The sequence below is a fragment of the Manis javanica genome, chromosome 7, assembly GCF_040802235.1.
Source record: "Manis javanica isolate MJ-LG chromosome 7, MJ_LKY, whole genome shotgun sequence".
NCBI lineage: Eukaryota > Metazoa > Chordata > Mammalia > Pholidota > Manidae > Manis > Manis javanica.
Window position 1 is genome coordinate 127,266,674 of NC_133162.1, and position 6,516 is coordinate 127,273,189.

At 37.2% G+C, this 6,516-nt stretch overlaps 1 non-coding gene across 1 annotated transcript; it reads right to left on the reverse strand.

Annotated features, from left to right (window-relative positions):
• Positions 1-582: 582 nt before the first annotated feature.
• On the reverse strand, positions 583-687 carry LOC118967952 (U6 spliceosomal RNA). The gene has a single exon (XR_005055302.2). It is a non-coding gene; the product is annotated as a U6 spliceosomal RNA (small nuclear RNA).
• Between the last annotated feature and the right edge of the window lie 5,829 nt (positions 688-6,516).

A 6,516-nucleotide genomic window follows, 5' to 3' on the forward strand; every position in this document is an offset into this window, starting at 1 on the left:
GGTTTGTGTTTCAGTTCACATTTTTGAAATTAATTTCTAGTTTTAAGGACTTTTGATCAGAGACTGTGTCTTGCATGATACCTATTTTGTTGGAAATCACGGAAGTCTTTAAAAAAATTTTTGAATGTTATGAGACATTCCATTTTATTGATTAAAACCATGATTGTCTGTGTACATACATATGAAAATACAGTAAGATAATTGGACTTTTCTTAGATAGTATGTTTCATCTGAAGGTTTGTAAGTTTCAAGCATATTACACTTGCTGATAATTGCCAGTATTTTGATTTTGTTGTACTGTTCATCAGAATCTCCAGGACACTTCCCAAGTAAACATGTTAAGTTTCTAGAAAAATAAAAGATGACAATAGTCCACTGAATGAAAGCAAATTGGGGGTGAGAAATAGAAGCTATCTAGGAATGTAAAATCAAACCCCAGTGTATGGTTAAGTTACAAAGCTTTTGCAGTTTAAACAATTCTTAAAATTCCCTTTCAAAAAGCATGCTGACTATATTTTAAAAACATATGTTAAATATCTAAAACATATTTCTCTTTTACTCTCCCTCCAACCCCAAATCCTAAAGAATATGGAACGCTTCACGAATTTGCGTGTCATCCTTGCGCAGGGGCCGTGCCAATCTTCTCTGTATCATTCCAATTTTATTATAGTGCTGGTAATGCAAGCACACTGAAGTTTCCTTTATGGCTTAATGCATGATCATTTTCATAAAGTTTCCATGAGTCTTTAAAATAGAGAGTGTATGCTTTGTTGAGTGCTGAGTTCAATTTGTAATTATGAAAACAACCTTATTGATTACATTACTCAGCACATCAATTTTCTAATATTTTCCTTGATTAATATGTCAAGAAGATAGGTATTTAAGTCATCCACCTTTATTGTGTTGTTTATTTACTTTTTTACTTTATATGTTTTATTTGAAGCATTCAGTTTCATGGCTATTAATACTTAATCAACTGTGTTCTTCGGTAATATAAATGCCCCTTTGTTATTCTGTAATTATCCCAATAATGAATTTTTGCTTTGAATTCTATTTTGACTGATACTAATATTGTAATGATTGCTTTCTTTTTGCCTTAATTTACCAGATATAGTTTCACATATGTATGAGACCCTGTCATTTGGCTGTACCATATAATTGTAGCTTTATTAGAAATCAATTGAGAAAGTCAATACTGATAATTTGATTTTTTCTTTAAAACACATGTTATATTATACACATAGTCTAATTTTATATTTTCATAATTATTTTATAAAATGTATATAAATGTATATGGCATAATATCAAAATATAGGTTTGAAATGGAAAATACATAATATGAAAACAAGATTATTTAAAAAATTGAGTGTTATCATAACATTTTAATAATGGGGAATTATAAAAGCTGCCTTCAATTTATTTTGGTATGGATTTCAGAAAGCTATTCTGACTCAACACCTTTTGTTAATAAAATAAAAATCACAATGACAGCATAAGAGAGCGGATGGCAATATTAGGTGATTGCATGTCTGTAGTTAATCATTAGGTGATACAGAGAAATGTGAAGACATTAAGCTTTTCCATTATTATAGTGTTTCTTATTCTGTTTGTCTTCTGATACCCCTTACTCATTTTCTGCCCTTCTCTGTACTGCCTGTGCCCCCTACATACTGTTTCACTCCCTCCCCCTCCCCCTTGTCACCAGGCTTCTGGCAGAGCTCAGCCAATGCTAGGCACAGATAGGAATTTGGGAGATGAGAGGAGAAACGGTTGGGGTACTACTTGCCACCTATTGGGCCGCCCCTTGCTTTTTAGCTGCAGCCCTGTTGGGTTCCAGTAATACTGTTCCCTCTCTTCTTGCCATCAGGCCCAGAGTTGGTAATGGTGCTAATCTCTGGGTGCCCCAATGCCCCTTGTTATTCCCTTTACCCTGCCCATGCCCACACCTTTAAGTCATACAGTCATCGAAGTATCTTTAGGTTAATCACTTAAGCAGAATTCTGTTTTCTTCCAGAATCCTGACTGATCTAGTGCAGTGTAAGCTTGAGTTTTTTTTTATATAAGCAACAGAAAACAATACCACCTTTTTTGAAGAAGAAGGAGAAGAAGAAGGTGTTCGTGGAGAAGGAGCAAGAGGAGGAAGAGAAGGTGGCAAAGCCATCAGGGTGCTGAGATGTGACGGGAAGCTTGAGCGCAAGGCTCAGCGAGTGGGCAAGAGCCCAGCCAGGGTCTGAGAGTAGGCACTAGGATCCGAGTGAGGGTCGCACCAGAGGAATCATCTGGCTCAGTGATTCTGCCTTTGAGGTCATCCCGAACTCTCTCAAAATAATTCTGTTTCTGGCTCAGCATTCAAAGTCCAAGGAGAGGCCAGTCCCGCACTTGTCCTCCAGCTGTGATGGGAAGGGGAGAGGGGACCTCCATCATTTGTCTTCTGCAATATCTGGTGTCCATAGAAAAATTAAGCAGATAGGAAGAACAGGTGGATACCAAGCAGGCAGAGATGACCAATGTCCATTGTAGATACTATCTTTAATGGCATATTAAAGTTTAACGCAACCTATTATAAATGTTTATTATAATGTGTTATGGACTTCAAAGGTGGGGGGGTTAAATGACTCTTAATTATGTAATTATTTACTCATTCATGTATTGATCTCTGCTGTGTGTCTGCAATTGAACAAGAGCCATTGGTAAAGTTATACAGGATGTATTCTATATATTAATATTCTAGTGAAGCAAATATACACATGGCAAGAAGTTCAGAAAATTATGAATCAGATTCACATCTCAATGTGTTATTATCAGCCTTTTCCAAGAAACGATATTGTCAGAGGTTGCTGATAACCCTCACAAATGAATTTGTTCTCAGTTATCAGGATACCAAACCCCTATTGAAAATCAATATTAATTCAAGAATTCTCAGCTCAAAGTGCAGCTTGTTTTGAGCTCTAGGAATTGTGCAGGAGAAGGAAAAAGGAATGATTTGTGATCTGAGGAATATGCTTTGACAGCCCAAGCCCAAAACACATTCAAAAAATTTCACTGGAGCTTTGAAGGTGACCTTGCTGAGGAAGGAAAGCAATCTTCACCCTGTGAAGACAGGGTGAGAAACGCTACCTAGAAAGATACACAGACGAAATTTAAGGTGAAAAGAATTTTGAATCTTATCAGATGCATGCTTTGGGCTTTTGGAAATGCAGTTGAAAATTCTGGCATCTCAACAATAAGTACTGGAGAATCTAGAGAATAGGTGGTGGCCATTGCCAATAAACCTTTAAGAGCAATGAGCAGATTCAGCGATTGTAAAGGAGATTATATTCACTACTGTGTGAATACTGTACAATGTTCATTAATGTGAACATTGTACAATGTTCTTCTATTGTAAAAAATTGACTCCCCCTGCCCCCAAGCCAGGGACTGTCATTGAAATGACTCTCCAATGGCCTCTTTGGAAGCTGGTTCTGGAGCTGGTCCACAGGGTATAATTGTGAGATTCGTAAGCACCCATGCCACTGTTAGCTAGAAATAAAGGTCATTTAACTTACAGTTCACCTAGAAATCTCTGTCCTGAGTTAAGTATGAAGCAATGAAAGTAGGGGAGATGTGTGCTTCAATTCCCAAACATTTTCCTTAAAAGGAAGCATTGGTAGAAATCATTCCATTTCTCCTTTAATGGGTATAGAAATAAAATGCTAGGTATTTAAATATACCAAAAGAAAACTTCAAGTTTATGTTCCAAGTAAGCACATAGGCTCTAAACCATAAACTCATGTAAGTCATAGTAAGCTGTGATGCACATTTTTTAATGTAACTTTTAAAAAATAATACTTTCTAGTCACTGTTATCTTCATTAGTTTAGAGGCATTCTGGGACAAAATGGGACACAATGCTGCTGAAATTAGAAATATTCAAAGCCTTGTTTCATTTTCAAAATGAAAGATTGCTTTCCTAGTTTTTTCAAAGAAAGCATTTGATTGAACATATGAAGACAGAGGCTGGTCTTGGGAGTATTTCTGACTTTAAAAAATCAAAATATAGTCTAAAACTGATGTGAGTTTTAAGGATTATTTCTTCAAATACTCTCTTGTATATTTTGAACTTATTAGGAATATTTTAAGTGATCATAAATTGAATGCCAATTTGGGATGTTAAATGTGTATCACATTGTTATAAGCCATTAAATTTGTTTTAAGCCTTCCAGGGACCCAAGATTTAAATGTCATAGGTCATAGATAACCCGGTCTCAGTGGTGGAGGACAGAGAGTACCAGGCCAGGGGGCTGAGGTCCTGGCCCTACCAACAGTTCCCAAGAACCTTACTGAAGTTAATTAAATGTTAGTATCAGTTTCCTCATCCTTCAGTGGTAAGGTAATACTATCTGCCTCCTTAGCTCGTGGTTCCTGTGTAGAGAAGACAAGCTAATGGCATAAACATTCCTAAAAATTCTAATGCATCACAGTTATCTATATTAGGCTTGAAAAGACTGCAAAGTGGTGTACCTTTCCTTTTAAATAGCTTGAAGAAGCATTATTAATATTTGTACAATCCTGACAATCTCTTTTCAGTCCTGAATTGTGGAACCTTATTTTTAGCTACAACTTGGGCTGTGACTTTGGGAGAAGATGGAAGCGATACCTCCTCTAACCAGAAGCAAAATGCTGATATTTTGAAGAACAAATTTTTTCAGTTTATCAAGAAACAATTGACATAGATTAACACCTAATTTTAAGGCTTCCAACATGCTGGCTTGATTTATGCATATTGCGAAATGATTACGGCAATTTTAGTTGACATCTATCATCTCATGTAGAAATAATAAAAAGAAAGAAAAAGAAATCTCCCTGTGAGAAATCTTGGGATCTACTCTTTTTACAACTTTGCCATACATCATACAGCAGTGTTAGCTAGCCTCAGCATGTCCTATATCGTTCCGGGGAACTACTTCAGCTTATAACTGGAAGTTTCTACCTTTTTGACCAACTTCCGCAGTATCCTCCACCATCTACCCTCGGTAACCGCAGATATGATCTCTTTTCTATGAATTTGGTGTTTGTTTGTTTTCAATGAAGAACTTTTTTATCAACACAGAAATGTGAAAAGAAGCAAACTACAAGAGGAAGAGGAAGATTATACTTTTAAAGTCCTGGAATATGAAACATTTTGGCTGGTGGCCTTTTGGGATAATTGATAAAATGTCAGGATTAACCTGCTTTACTGAACCTTTAGAATGTCAGGCATGGGATAAAATTTTTAGAGGTACCATGATACTTGAATAAAATATATTTGCAATTTATCTATCATTGACTTAGAGAAAAAAAATGTAGAGAGTGAGTACATACATCAAAGGCAGCAGGCACTGGTTTCAAAGCAGGTTCATTCATAATAAAATGAAACCCTGAATGGAAGAAAACTTGATTTCCACAAAAGTTGAAGATGTTTTATGCCGCTGCCTCTTATGGCTTACTGTTCATCTCTGAGCTTCTGCAGCCATGATCAATGCTGTTTCCAAGTATTTCACATTTACATTTCCTGAGAGATGATTTGGTTGGGTTCCTCAGTCTATTCAGAATTTAGCACCCCTCTAGGTCTCCCAACCGGTCACTTCAGAGGTCACTGGTCAGCTAAAGACCGTTCCAATTAGTTGTGACGGTGCTGGTGGGTCAAATGATGTGAAGCACACCTTGAGGATCCCAGTGCACACAGCTTATGTGGGAAGTGCAGGCAACACTGTGGGGGAAGGAGAAGTGAGACAGGGAGGGAAAGGCAGCCAGGAAAGAGTGCATATCAAGCACTGTGGGTGACTGGAGTTTAATGCCATGGGGAAATCCAGGAAAATGGTATAAAACACATGCCCCAGGGTTATCCCATTGAAGGGCAAGAGAGCTGGGGTATTTATACCCCAATTTCACTTGATCAGTGGTTGAGGGCTCCTGGGAAGGAGGTAGAGAAGGGGTGCTCATTTTCCCATAATCCAGTGCTCCCCGCCCCAGGTCAGGGGATAGACCAGAACCAGCAGTTGGAGGTGCTGAGCTGACTGGAGTGGTTAGGCCTAAAGGGTCCGACCGACGGGCGCACTGAGCATGTAAGAAGTCACTCCTAGCCACTTTCTGATAGAAGGGCCTTTTATGTGCAGGCTTATGCTTGCACATAATACCATTTTTATTAGGGCAGTAGTTCAATTTAAATTTTAAATTAAATTTAATATAAGTGGTGTTAGACTTTTCAGTTCGACATTTTGGACAACCTTTATTTATATACACAAGTTTAAGGGCCTAAAACCCATCTTTATATTGAATGTAGATTTTTGTACATTAGCTGATAAACAAGTTAAGCTTTTCTGTGGGAATGCTGGGCACTAATCAATAGTTCAGTTTTGGTAGCATTTACATTTTTGTCAATTAGTTGAATTGGGCAATGAGTTGACTATTTTATTTTGACTTTTGCCAAATTTAAATGAAAAGCAGGAGTGTTCATATTAATCATGGGGCCTTTGATGTACTTAATAAAATAGGGTCA